Source organism: Dama dama, chromosome 27 (assembly GCF_033118175.1).
Source record: "Dama dama isolate Ldn47 chromosome 27, ASM3311817v1, whole genome shotgun sequence".
NCBI lineage: Eukaryota > Metazoa > Chordata > Mammalia > Artiodactyla > Cervidae > Dama > Dama dama.
Window position 1 is genome coordinate 9,300,540 of NC_083707.1, and position 14,077 is coordinate 9,314,616.

Below are 14,077 nucleotides of genomic sequence, written 5' to 3' on the forward strand. Positions count from 1 at the left end.
TGTGCTGATTAAAAGAAAAACTTACTCCTTGTTTCAGCCCATCTGCTTTTCCCTTTAGTCCTTGTTAGTGGGTGTTTTTTTTTTTTTAATGCATGGGTTTTTTAATGCGTGTTTTTTTTTTTTTTTTTTTTTTTAATGCAGGAATAGTTTATTGTTTGTGCCGCCGAGTTCCAAGGCAGTGTGATGTCAAGTTGAGTGTTGGTAACTTGACTCACTTTTTGGAAACCAAACCCCGTTGATTCTTTGCTACCTGCATATAGAATTAACAGCAAATTGGACTTTTGTCACCGAGAAGCTACAGGAACATTTTTTATTTCTCTTTTCATCCGAAGAAAAGTGGTTAAAGATAAGTATCATTAAAATCTAACTTGAGAATTAGTGTTGGCTTTGAAAGTTGTATTTCTTGCATAGCATGGAGCCTTTAAAAAGGAAACAAGGCTAGGGGAGAAAAGTCTTAAAGTTTTTCCAAAGTGAATGTTTATGAGTTATACCTCAGTAAAGCTGTTAGTTTTTTAAAAGTTCAAGTAATTGATCTTAATTCTTATGAATGTTGGATATATAATTCTAATCTAAACACCAAGTCTAGATTAATAATTTAAAAATTGCATTGTCAGGTGATTCAGCTGGTTTGTATGACTGAATAGTATATATATAAGGTTGATGTCATCTGTTACCTGTGATTCACCAGACCTTTATCATCTTTAGTTCTTATTTGAATTTGTTATTAAACTCCTACAGGATCTTCCCTGGTGGTCCACTGGTTAAGACTCCCTGCTTCCATTGCAAGAAGTGCAGATACCATCCCTGATCTGGGAACTAATAGCCTGCATGCCTGGAGGGAGGCGGAAAAATAAGTAAAAATAAACTCCTATTATTAATCTGATTTAAATGCAACTCAGTTCTCAAATATCCAATCACAGTGAATGTTGACTGAAATAGACCTGTCAGAGTAGTGAAAATAGTAAGTAGTAATTAGAGATGAAACAAGACAGAGGATGAAATGGTTGGATGGCATCACTGACTCAATGGACATGAGTTTGCGCAAACCCTGAGAGAGAGTAAAGGACAGGAAGCCTGGCGTGCTGCAGTCCATGGGGTCGCAAAGAGTCAGACAGGACTGAGCCACTGAGCAACAAGAATAGAGACGAAACAAACTTTTCAACCCACCCCTCTTGTGGTTCAGAAGCCCGTTCAGAAGGAGAAGGCGCGGGACAGGCTGAAAATTGGACTGGTGTTTCCAGTCCGAAGAAGGCCAGTAGTTGGAGGCCAGGGAGCAGGGCTGATACGCACAAAGCTAGCAGTGGGCTGGCTGCTCCTCCAGGAGACAGGATCAAAACCCCGGCTTCTGAGTCTGGCAGAGCTGGTATGGCAGCTCAGCCTTGACAGTTCATGCAGATGTGTGAGCTCAACCAAGCTTCTCAGTGGTAACCTCAATTTCTTACAAGACGGGGGGTGAGAATGGCGGAGGCATTTTTTATATTTTTGTATTAACTCTATTAAATCAGTTCATTTCCGAGTCTTTAAGACCCCACGGACTGTAGCCCAGGCTCTTCTGTCCATGGGCGTCTCCAGCCAAGAGTGTTGGAGTGGGTTGCCATTTCCTCCTCCAGGGGATCTTCCCGACTCTTATATTAAACAGTTGTGGCGATTGCTTGAGGTAGTGCTCAAAAATGTTTAACTCAGTACCTGGTCCATAATGATTGCTATTACTAAGTAGTGTGTATTTTACAAGCAAAGTATGCAAATATTTGGGGGCATATATTATCTACTTTAACAGTCAATTTGTAAGATCTGTATTATCATCATCTTCACATTACAGGTGAGAAAACTGTGCCTTCTTGGTTATAAGTAGTAAGTAACTTTCCCAAGTCACACCCTGCTAGGAGGCAGAGTTGGAATCCAGACTTAGGTCTCTCTGACTCCAAAATATGAGCTTTTAACCACTAAAATAAAATAACAGTGATAACAGTATGAATAATACAACAACAACTTTAGGGTAGAGATACCCCAGTGGATAAATACACTATTGAAAGTCTCCATGCTAATCTAAAGAAATGGTACTGATGAACCTATTTGCAGGGCAGGAATAGAGATGCAGACGTGGAGAACCGACATGAGGACGCCGTAGGGGAAGGAGAAGGTGCGACCAGTTGAGAGAATAGCACTGACATGTATTAAATAGATAGCTGGTGGCAAGCTGTTGTATCTCACAGGGAGTTCAGCTTGGTGCTCTGTGATGACCGAGAGAGGTGGGATGGAAGGGGGTGGGAGGGAAGTTCAAGAGAGGGGATATATGTAAACATATAGCTGACTCATTTTGTTGTATAGCAGATACTAACACAGTATTGTACAGCAATTATCCTCCAATAAAAAAATTAAAAAATAGAAATAGTGCTGTAGATAAGAAATAACACACTCATTACTAAAAAAGTTTTTTTTAAATAAAGTCTCCATGTTTGGCTGAATTCCAACATTTTGGCTTTAGTCAGCACTGTCTGATAGATGTGCTCAGTCATGTCCGACTCTTTGAGACCCCATGGACTGTAGTCTGCCAGGTTCCTCTGGCCCTGGGGTTTTTCAGGCTAAAATACTGAAGTGGGTTGCCATTGCCTCCTCCAGGGGATCTTCCTGACCCAGGGATTGAACCTGTGTGTCCTGAATTGCAGGCGGTTTCTTTACCACTGAGCCATCCGCTGAGGAAGCCCCTGTCTGATAGACACACTTGCTAAAAGACGATCCTGGCAAAGGGGCCTATTGGAAGGAGCTCAGTTCTGCCTCTTCCTCCTGACGTCACAGCTTGTAGGGCCAGAAAGAACCTTCTGGACTATGGTCAGCATCCTCATAGTATGGAGGAGGAAAGAGATTCTGAGAAATCATATGACTTGCCCAAGTGACAGACTTAAAAGTAGCTGAGTCATGACTTCAACTGCCATCTCCCAATTTCACCTCTGGCTTGATTTCTAGTATTAAAGATCTTCTTTCCTCCAGAAGAGGAAAAATGTGGACCTTGGACTGGAGAAAACTGGGTAGAAGCAGGATGGGACATGGTGGGTAGCCTTACAAACTCATCCTGACATTGCAAGTCCATCCTTGGTGCTAAAAGTCCTGGGGGAAATTGGCCCAAGTAAGCAACCCTGAACACTTTCTACATCCCTCTTGCTTCCCACTGCCGTTCTGCTGCCTTGCACCTTCTTGTCTTTGAAGATCTTGAGAGGTCCTCCACTCATGCAAAGTCCCCTGATCGGTATGGGATGGAAGAGTGTCCCCAAAGATTCATGTCCTTCTCGGAACCTCTGAGTGTGAACTTGTTTGAGAGTGGGGTCTTTGCAGATGTCATTAAGTTGGTACGTGGTCATACTGGAGTAGAGTGGGCCGTTCATCGCATTTGATTGTTGACTTCATAAGAGGAAAAGAGACACAGAGACATGCAGAGATGCTCAGGGAGAATCCCCAGAAGGCAGAGATGGCAGTGATGTGCCCACAAGCTAAGGACAGCCAAGACTGCTGCCAACACCTGGAGCTGGAAGAGGCAAGGGAGGATCCTCCCCTATAGCTTCAGGGAGAGCATGACCCTACAGGCAGCCTGATTTTCTGCTGCTATCCTCCTGAACCAGGAGAGGAAGTACTTCTATGGTGGTAAAGCACCCGGTTTGTGGAGCTTACCCAGTGGCTCAGTGGTAAAGAATCCGCCTGCAATGCAGGAGACTCATTTTCAACCCCTAGGCTGGGAAGATCCCCTGGAGAAGAAAATCGCAACCCACTCCAGTATTCTTGCCTGGAGAATCACATGGACAGAGGAGCCTGGCGGGCTACAGTCCATGGGTTTGCAAAAAGAGGTGGATATGACTGAGCAATTAAATAACAACAACGCCGTTTGTGGTGCTTTGTTGTGACAGCCGCAGGGACCCAATGCACTGGTCCTAGGCCTGCCCACCCCTCCACCCCTGCCCCTTCCACCCTGAGGGCCTGTTCTCGGGAATGAAGTCTGCAGTCGCCTCCCAGGCAAAGCTTCTCCTTGTAGAGCTTCCTAGTTACTAGAGTCACCGAACGCCCCAGTTTGCCCAGGATGGCACCAGATTATAACTATCGGTCTGGCAAAAATGTGAATGGTGCGCCTTTCATCCCAAAGTTGTTCCTGTTTGGGAAATAAATTCTGTGTTCACCCTGCCTTCTCCATAAAGCACAGAAGAGTGACTCAGTTACTTGGCATTCAAAGAGAGAGTTGGACCCAACCCACTTCTCCAGCCCCACCGTCCACTGTTTCCTCATGTTACACTTTGCCTGGCCAAGCCGGGTAGCTCCATCTGCAAGCAGTCCCGCCCTGGGCTTTTCTCTTCGCCTAGAATGTTCTTCCATCTCAGCGCACCGCCACCCCGCCAACAAACACACCCTCTGATTACTTCTATACATTGAAAACCTTACTCATCATCTGTCAAGGCTCAGATCCACCCCATCAGAAAAGACGTCATGCTATCGAGAAAGCCCACGTTGGATTTTACAGCACATCCTATATTCTACCCTGAATTGTAGCAACTCTCTCTTCTCCTTTTGAGTGCAGATACGTTGTCTTATTCATGCTATTAGTACCTACAATGAAAAATGGTCACACAGTAGGGACTCAGGAAATCTTTGATAAATAAATTTGAATATTTCATTCCTCTCTCCATCTATTTGAGAATAGCCTGATGATAAATGAGTTTTCAAAACCCCTTTTAAAGATCCACTTTAAGATAGAAGAGTGGCTAGTTTGTCCTTCGGGAAGTGACAGGTACCTGATCTCCAGAGCATAATTATGTGGACTCCCAAAAATATTGCCTGCCACGTCCGTAAACGTCCAACAAGTTGCCCACTGTCAAGCCTTCAGCCACAGTCGCAGCTCTGAAGGTGCACCCCGAGGGGAATTCAAGATGAAAAAACAAGATACTGCCACTAGATAGTTAAGATGCTTATCAAAGGAATCATCTCCACGAAGCCAAACACTTGCATCTTCCCATACATGGAAAGGCACTAAAATCATTATCTTGGGATGCCTGGATGTTTTGGTGTGATTAGCACTAGGTTTTTGACGTTCAACTACATGTGTTTGGAGCAAAAACTGCTGTATATCCTTGTGTGTGGGGGGGGCGGGGGGATGTGTGTGTGTGCACGTGCGCACACATGTGTTCAGTCGTGCCCAACTCTTTGTGACTCCATGAACTGTAGCTTACCAGGTTCCTCTGTCCAAGGGATTTCCCGGGCAAGAATACTGGAGGGGGTTGCCAATTCCTTCTACAGGGGATCTTCCTGACCCGGGGATCAAACCTGCATCTCATATGTCTCCTGCATTGACGGGTGGGTTCTTTACCTGCAAAGCTTCAGTATATCCTTACTCCTCCTTTAACCCTTTGGAGCAGTTCCTCAGAGTTCTCCAAGAGGCTGAAGCTCAGGCTATTGTCCTCAGAAAGCCACTGAATAAAAGATAATTCTCAACTCCTAGCTTGTACTATTTTTTTCAGTTAAGAGGAAGTGCTGCAGTCCATGGGGTCGCAAAGTCGGACACGACTGAGCAACTGAACTGAACTGAATCATTTTCCTGGGCTATTTCAATCAGTAACTGGATTCTGCTCAGTGGGGATATGTTGACTGTAAAGGAATGGTGCCTACCTCCCAAATGATGGGATCTGAGGGTTTTTAAGACCTGGCAAGAGGTATGTGGGAACCGATTTGTTTGCTCAGAAAGGTGGCACTTCCCCAAATTATCATCCCTACATGGTGACAGTCCCTTGTAGGCTGTTTCCTATTTATTCTTCATTTTCCTATATTCCACATATATGTGTCATTTTTCTCTTTCTGACTTACTTCCCTCTGTATGACAGTCTCTAGGTCCAGCCACTTCTGTGCAAGAGAATCCCATTTGTTAAAGAACTCCTCTTTACAGCAAGATAACGCACTGAACTCAAAACCTAGAAATCCAAAGCAGGATCAGCATTTTATAGAAAAGTAAACTTCTACCAATGTTCCTAATTTTAAAGCATCAGGAAGACCTAACGATCCATAAACAAAGAGAAAAAATACTGTACTTTCTATGGGTGGATTAAAATTTTGTATTAGAGCATTGTTCCATTATATTTGGTGTCATTAAAGTACAAATTTCTCCCTAGAAGCAATATCAATTTAATCATCAGTTGTTTATATTCTGTAACCTAAATATTACTATCACATTGTTATTTGATTTTTGCATCATTTTTAACTTTTCATATCTGTTTCCCCATTCACCTATAGTTTATATGAAATTCATTTCGCTCTTTTTAATGAACAGCAGACATTTAAAAGGTGTGAGATTACTCTGAGAGCAAGAAGAAATATTGGTCATTCAAATGTCTTGTCATATAACAATAATGAACACACCTGAAATTGGCATGCACACATTTTCCATCCTGAGTCACATGTGAGTGGCTGACAGAGAACTTGAGATCAAAAGGCACTCTCTTTGAAACAACACCCGCCATAAAATTTCCTGTGAATGACTTTCCAACAGGATCCATTTGAATGTCCCCCTGGCCTTGAGTTTTGATGGAGACTGGGAATCATAGGTGTTAAGTACCATTGATGTTAAGTGCTAATCTAATCGCAAAAGGAGTGACTTCAAAACCTGTTTTGCCTGAATTAGCCAATCTGCATAGCTTCAGGGTGCAGAGGAGGCTGTATGCATCCCTTCCTCCAGTGAGGGAGAGAAGGGGTTGTCCTCTCCCCATTTCAAACCATGTAAGGGAAAGCTTCAAGAAAACCAGAGCTCTGGACCTAAGCCCTTGGAGGACCTGCTGTAGGACAGGAAAATGCTGAGAAGATAGCCCGACCAAAGCTGCCCTCCCCCAGCAGAGAAAGAGGGGACCAGCCCACACCCCCGAGCAAGGCAAGCGACGCCCTTGGGCTTTGTGGGCGTCCCTGCTGGCTCAGTTGGTAAAGAATCCACCGGAAATGCAGGAGACCCGGGTTCGATCCCTGGGTTGGGAAGATCTCTTGGAAAATGAAATGGTAACCCACTCCAGTATTGCCTGGAGTATTCCAGGCAGGATTCTTGCCTGGAAAATCCCATGGACAGAGGAGACTGGCAGGCTATACCGTCCATGGGATTGCAGAGAGTCGGACAGGACTGAGCATCTGAGCATAGAGAAATAGAGATGCGAGCTGGAGGCAGGAAATGCAGAGGACTTCTTTCTGTTCTAAAAGGGTACTAAAGAGGAAATACAGTAAGTCCCCTACGTACAAACATTCTGAGAGTGCCTTTGTAAGTCCACTTTGTTCATAAGTCCAACAAAGTTAGCCTAGGTACCCAACTAACACAATTTGCTATATAGCATTGTACTGTAATAAGTTAATAAGACTTCACAGAAAGTAGTACATGAAAAATGCAAAAAATAAAACATTTTTAATCTTATAGTGTGGTACCTTGAAAAGTACAGTAGTACCAGTACTATTTCCCTGGTGGCTCAGTCAGTAAAGAATCAGACTTCAATGCGCGGGAGAACTGGGTTTGATCCCTGGGTGGGGAAGATCCCCTGGAGGAGGGCATGGCTACCCACTCCAGGGTTCTTGGTTGGAGAATCCAGTAGACAGAGGAACCTTCGGGCTCTGGTCCACGGGGTCACAAAGAGTCAGACACAACTGAGCAACTAAGCGTACCAGCTATACCGCCGCTGCTTTTATGCTTGCTTCTGGATATCCTGGGCTGGAAATAAAGACACTGTATACTACTGTGGTCTATACAGCGCCGTACAGCAGGTTACACGAAGCTCAACCACTTGCAGAGAACACACACATATGACCATGCACGCCGGACATCTGAACTAACTGATGTGATAGGACATGTGAACACGTGTGAATCTTTGCAAGTTTGAAACATGAAGGTTTGTGTGTAGGGGACTTACCGTTCTCCGACACTTGTTAAAACAGTAAGTGAAGTTGCTCAGTCGTGTCTGACTCTTCGTGACCCCATGGACTGCATGGCCTACCAGGCTCCTCTGTCCATGGGATTTTCCAGGCAAGAGTACTGGAGTGGGGTGCCATTTCCTTCTCCAGGGGATCTTCCCGACCCAGTGATTGAACCCAGGTCTCCCGCGTTGTAGACAGACTTTACTTTCTGAGCCACCAGGGAAGGGTAAGGAGGGCTTTATTTTGATAGGTGTCAAGACTACAGCAGTAGGGCAAAGTGGTTGGGCTTAACTCTGGAACAGTAAAGACAGTCAGCGATTTATAGCCAGTGAGCAGGGTGGAGGGAGTCAGTACACGGAAAATTATTAAGAGGAGGCATGAAGGGCAAGGGGGGTTCTTGCTAAACCACCCCCATCTTGTGAGGGGACTCATGCAGCCTGGGAGAAAGAAGCCCACATGGACGGGAACAGAGGCCCCCTACCCAAAACCCACACCACACAGTGAAGGTTACTGGGAACCCAAGCCACAGACAAGCCTTGGAATGACGGCAGCCCACGCCTTGACTGCAACTTCCTGAGACCCTAAACCAGAATCACACAGCTAAGCTGTTTCTGAATTCTTGACCCAAAGAAACAGATAATAGGGTTCATACCCCGCCTTAATCATCACATACTGCATCTCTGCCACTGAAAGAGAAGTGTGATGTGCAGTCTGGGGACGAATAGGATTTCTAAGTAGCCAATAGCTATCTGGGTATCCCAATGACACTATTGTATTATATGATTGTTTTCAGAATTTTAAATAAACTTTAGAGAAAAGTAGCTGATTTTTGTTTTAATCATCAAGGCTTTGCAAGTATTTGAATGTACTCAGAAGCTGACAATGCTTGATTGAATGTTTTATAATAAGGATATTATTGGGGGGGTTGGATCTTAGTTCTCTGACCAGAGATCAAACTCACACCCCTTGTGTTAAAAGTGTGGAGTTTTAACCTCTGGGCCACCAGGGAAGTTCCTATAATAAAGATTTTTCTATGCTTTTTTCATTAATTTTGTGTGTGGTGGGGGAGGAGGGAATATATTTCTTTTACCCTGATTAACCTCCCATCTCCATTCGTATGAGCCTAGATTATAAAATTTGATTTGTGATAGACTGAATGGTTAATTTAAATAACCCAATGAAATATAAACATATTAAGAAAATAACATTCAACATCCACTCATGAGATTTCAAAATATAGAAACTGCTTCCTTGTTCTCATTAAAAAACCAACCAACACCCCACCACCACCAAAAAGACCCCCACACCCTCACCTCATTCTTTTCTAATCTCTCTCCCTAGTTTCTCTTTACTCTTGACGTCAAGATTAATCCCTTGCTGTGCCTGTGGTAACCATGTTTTGGAGGGAAGAAATGATGCAATAATTATATGAAAAAAAGGGGGGAGGGGCTGACCAGTTTTCAGCGTCATCTTATTGCTAAAACTTTTGCTTCAGCGGCGCTGGGAATAACTTGAAAGTAGAGTTAATGTTGATCACAGTAGAAAGTAGAGTTAATAATGATCACAACTCGGTAAATGCTGAGTCAGCCACCTAGACACTTCTTTCCTCTCTCCTTTTCTTACCCTGTGGTGGTCCTCATGAAAAAGTGTGACTTCAAATGAAACCCTTACACTCACTTAAGAATAGCACTTTGCAAAGAATTCTTCATTATGCAAGGAACTAAGGAAATGTCTAGCAATAAATACCCATTTGACTATTACATTTTCATTAGCACATAGTGAGTACTTTAGTAAGGTAACAAACTAACGCCAGTTAAAAATAGTCGATGAATAATTGGGACCCAGATCTTCAGTAATAGTCTTCTTACAGATTCGCCCTTTAAAATAACTGCTGAGTGTGCATAAACTCAGGAAAAATCTGGCACCTCCAGGATTTAACTTGAAAAGAGAAAGCAGCAGAAGACCTGGGGAGCTATTAAGGAAACATCAGTGTGATTCAGACTTCCTTCTGTCACTGACTATTTTCAGGTTCAGTTTTGTTTGAAAACAATTCTCCTGGGATGGGGAGCAAACAATAGCCGTCCCAGCACTTAGCTGTTCCTTTTCAGAGGACTCGCTGGAGCCCTGACAGGTCACCACCACAGAAACACGCCTCAGCTCAGTCACTGCTAAGCTTGAGAGGCAGAAGTATAAACACTTGATTCCCGACAAATGGCTGGAGTGTATTTAAGTCTTTATTTCCGGCCAGTGCAGAGAAGTCGGCTTAACTTTGGACAGACACACACAGGGAAGGTTGAGAAAGCCCACAGGGATAGATCTGAATTCAAGATTCTTCCTACACTGGCCCACAGGTTGTTCCAGGGCCTTCAGGAGGGCAGGCCGAAAACACCCTTTAATTTTACCTCTGCTCCGTCATTCTGACAGGCAATGGAAGGCCCAGAGTTCAAAATCGTGCTTTAACAGGGCAAAAAGTTTTACCAACTAAAACGTGTATAGAGCAACACAAAATTCAGACATTTTCTGTGGGATGACATAAATTCTCTTTGTATTTCCTAAGGTTCTTGCTGGTTTTACACCCTTGAGTGGCCCTTCTTATTTTGAAAGAGGAGTTGATAATCCATACAGTAAAAATGAAGAAATACCCATGCAGGTTTAAATAACACCTAAATTTCAGAAATACTCCGGCTAAACATTTTAACATAAATGCTACCCGTTTAGAATGACTCATTGTTTCAAAATATTTTGGTTGAATTTTAACGTTGGTTTATTTTAAACTAGTGAATAGAAGAATCCAAAAGGCAATTTCCTCTCTAATCTTATTTATACCTTTTAGTTTCCTGCATCAGAAGCTTTTAAATCATTTACCTAATATATACATAATATTTAACTCCATCTTGTAATTCAAGACTGTTACAAGAATGAAGTGTTTCCTAAGTAATTACTATAAGAAAGGAAGGAAAAAACTAAAATTATTTTACTCAAATTCATACTTTATAAGGCAAGGCCAGAGCTTTCTTGTTAATTTCTTAATTAAATATCATACCAAAGAGCAGAAAGAAAAAAATTTGACAATTCCTTTCAGATCATCAAATCAGTGGAAATAGACACATTGAAATGGACATTCAGTTCTAATAAAATTAATTGATACCAATAGCTTAGTTTTGAGAAACTCAGGTAGGTTGCAGAAATGTTTGCATAGGATTTCCTATTTTTAGTGTTTGTAAAAAAGAGTCAAATGTTTGTCCAAGAGTAGTAATGCTCTTTATCAGTGTCAGAATAAAAATTCAAATTTTTAACATTCAAAAAGAAGCAGAATAGTGTTGTTGCTTTTTTTTAACTGAAAATTGAAACTGTAACTCTGTAAAATGCTTTCAGCTGTTTATCAAAGCTACCTTGAAGCCTGAGTTTCTCTCAAGATAAAATTTTCCTCATCCATGTCAGTATTAAAGATTTCTTGTTACTGAAAATATAGCCACATTCTAAGAAAGCATCGATCAATGAATAATTAATAAATAGAAAACCCCATCACTAAATTAAGAAGAAAAAAAAAGAACAAAAAAATCTTTATCTCAAGGTCTGAAACACTCAACAAAGATGCCTCATTTCAAGACTATTTGCGAGATGTTCCAGCCATTAGGGATAGGTTCAGGAAACGCTTCATTTGCACTGTGGTTAAAGTCCTTGAGAGAATTTCTTTAAAAAAAAAAAAAAACTACTGTAAAGGCCATTCTGGGCTCGCTTCATGGGCTCGGGACCAGCGCTGCTGCTTGGCATCCACGTCAGAAGGTCCCACAACTCTCGGTTAAGGCTCTGTCGTGGAATTCACAGTGGCTTTCCTTTAGCATTTGAGTTTTTTGAGTGAAGCGTGCTCTAGGGCTTGGAGCCTCAGCTCACACGTACTCCAGCTCCCACTGTCTCCTAGTCAGGTTCTAAGTCACGCCCCACGGTTCACCGGCCTGGTCTCTGCCTGAGGTCCACACGCGCGGCGATGCAGGCGGGAACTGGGGCCTGAAGCGCATGCGCAGCACATCCTGGCGTGGGGCGTGGCTCGCCCAGGGCTGGCTGCCCCTTGGTTCTTCGTGGATGACACGCAGGAGTAGGCTCTTGCCCTCTTCCTTCCAGCTCCCTAGAGCATCCCTCAGAGGACGTTGCAACAGTCTTGGCCTTTGGGAGGGGGCAGCCGGCCCAGCGGCAGGAGAGACGTTGCCCCTGCTTCCAGGCAATGCAGGCAAGGCATGATGGTTTGATGCCAGGGGGCCGGAGGCGCAGAGAGGGAGCGGGGACCCAGCCGTTGATGACCTGCACGCACACCAAGTCGGGGGTAGGGGCATCTGTGAGGGTCTGCACTAGCTCTGTGAGTGTCCTGGGGGCCTAGGGAGCATGGCATCAAACAGCAAATTAAAACACACCAATATGGCAGAGAGACAGACCCTTAGGAACAAGTATCTTCTAAATAGTATTTCTGAGACATTTGTCAACCTTAGTAAAATTTACACAATTCTGTTACTGATTTGTAACTTCAGTGGGATAAGAATGAAAAGAAAGTGAAGTTGCTCAGTCATGTCTAACTCTTTGAGATTCCATGGACTGTATCCTACCAGGTTCCTTTGTCCATGGAATTTTCCAGGCAAGAATACTGGAGTGGGTTGCCGTTTCCTTCTCCAGGGGATCTTCCCAACCCAGGGATGGAACCTGGGTCTCCCACATTGAGGGCAGATGCTTCACCATCTGAGCCGCCAGGGATAAGCAACTATCTACACAGGTACAGATGTTGCTTATGAGGGGCTTCCCAGGTGGCGCTAGTGGCAAAGAACCCACCCGCCAATGCAGGTAGATATAAGAGACATGGGTTTGATTCTTGGGTTGGGAAGATCCCCTGGAGTAGGAAATAGCAACCCCCTCCAGTATTCTTGCCTGGAGAATCCCACGGACAGAAGAGCCTGGCAGGCTACAGTCCATAGAGTCGCACAGACTCAGACGTGAGTGACGCGACTTAGCACGCACACATTTGCTTATGTAAGGGGGCTATTTTGGTATAGGTTGTTTTTGGCTGAAATCCACCCTGAAGCTTCTCCTATCTGTGCTGTGTTCTAGGAGGCCGCCCTCTATGGGCTCACTGGTATCCAAGTAGGTCCAGCAACGTTAAGAAAGAGGATGTGAGTAGAGACCCACAGTGGAGGGAATTTGGGAGCTTGTTCCCCTGGTCTGTCCTTGCAGAGGCTGCCTTCCTCGGTTCTAGGTCTTCTAGACACGCCTCTCGGCCACCTCTCCCTGGTTCACGGGGGTTGTTCCCTCTCCTCGCCATTTTGGTTGGTAATGGACTTCCCACTCTTGCCAATTCCCGGGTGTCATTGTCTGGTGTTAGTCCTTACCCGTGCTCACCACGCTGTGTCCTCTTCCTTGGTGTGGTGTCCAAGTTGCTCAGTCGTGTCCAACTCTTTGTGACCCCATGGACTGCAGCACGCCCGGCTTCCCTGTCCTTCACCGTCTCCCGGAGCTTGCTCAAACTCATGTCTGTTGAGTAAGTGATGCCATCCAACCATCTCATCCTCTGTCGCCCCCTTCTCCTCTTGCCTTCGATCTTTCTCAGCATCAGGGTCTCTTCCAATGAGTCAGCTCTTCGCATCAGGTGGCCACAGTATTGGAGCTCCTCTTCCTTCCTTAAGCTTTCTTTGGTGAAGCCCTTTGGGTCTGCCTTCTGTTTTGCCAGAACTCTGAGTGAGATGGCACCTCTTACTGACAAGAGTGTCCAAATGGCTGCAGTTCAGCTTTCTAGTTTGGAGGGGTTTTACTGGAGCATACATCTTAGAAATGCTGTCATTTCATTTCTGGATAATCTCTAAGCATCCTCTGGTGGCCTGGCAATATGCTAACTTGGCTAAGACTAACCAGCTGTTCCCGGAATTCTCTTCCCTGTGTATTTCTGGTTAGGGCTGGCCACAAAGACATTTGAAAAGGGGAAGTGAAGTCGCAGTTACATTACTTGTATGCCTGGGAGATCGGTGGAGAGGCCTACGGGGCAGTTCACTCCTGGTGTCATGTACCTTCCAGCCCACCTCGTGGGTGTCCGCAGCTGCTCCATCACCCCCACATCCTGCTTTTCACTTTTGTGATACCTGGACCAGGGGTGTGTGTTTAGCTCTAAGATGAAAAATGCCAGGTCCCC

The 14,077-nt window shown here is 44.3% G+C and overlaps 1 long non-coding RNA gene across 1 annotated transcript; it reads right to left on the bottom strand.

The window, feature by feature from the left end:
- Positions 1–10,127: 10,127 nt before the first annotated feature.
- Positions 10,128–13,779, bottom strand: LOC133047832 (uncharacterized). The gene is made up of 2 exons (XR_009690853.1): positions 13,284–13,779; positions 10,128–12,282 (listed from the first exon to the last, which is right to left on the bottom strand). It is a non-coding gene; the product is annotated as an uncharacterized LOC133047832 (long non-coding RNA).
- Positions 13,780–14,077: the final 298 nt, after the last annotated feature.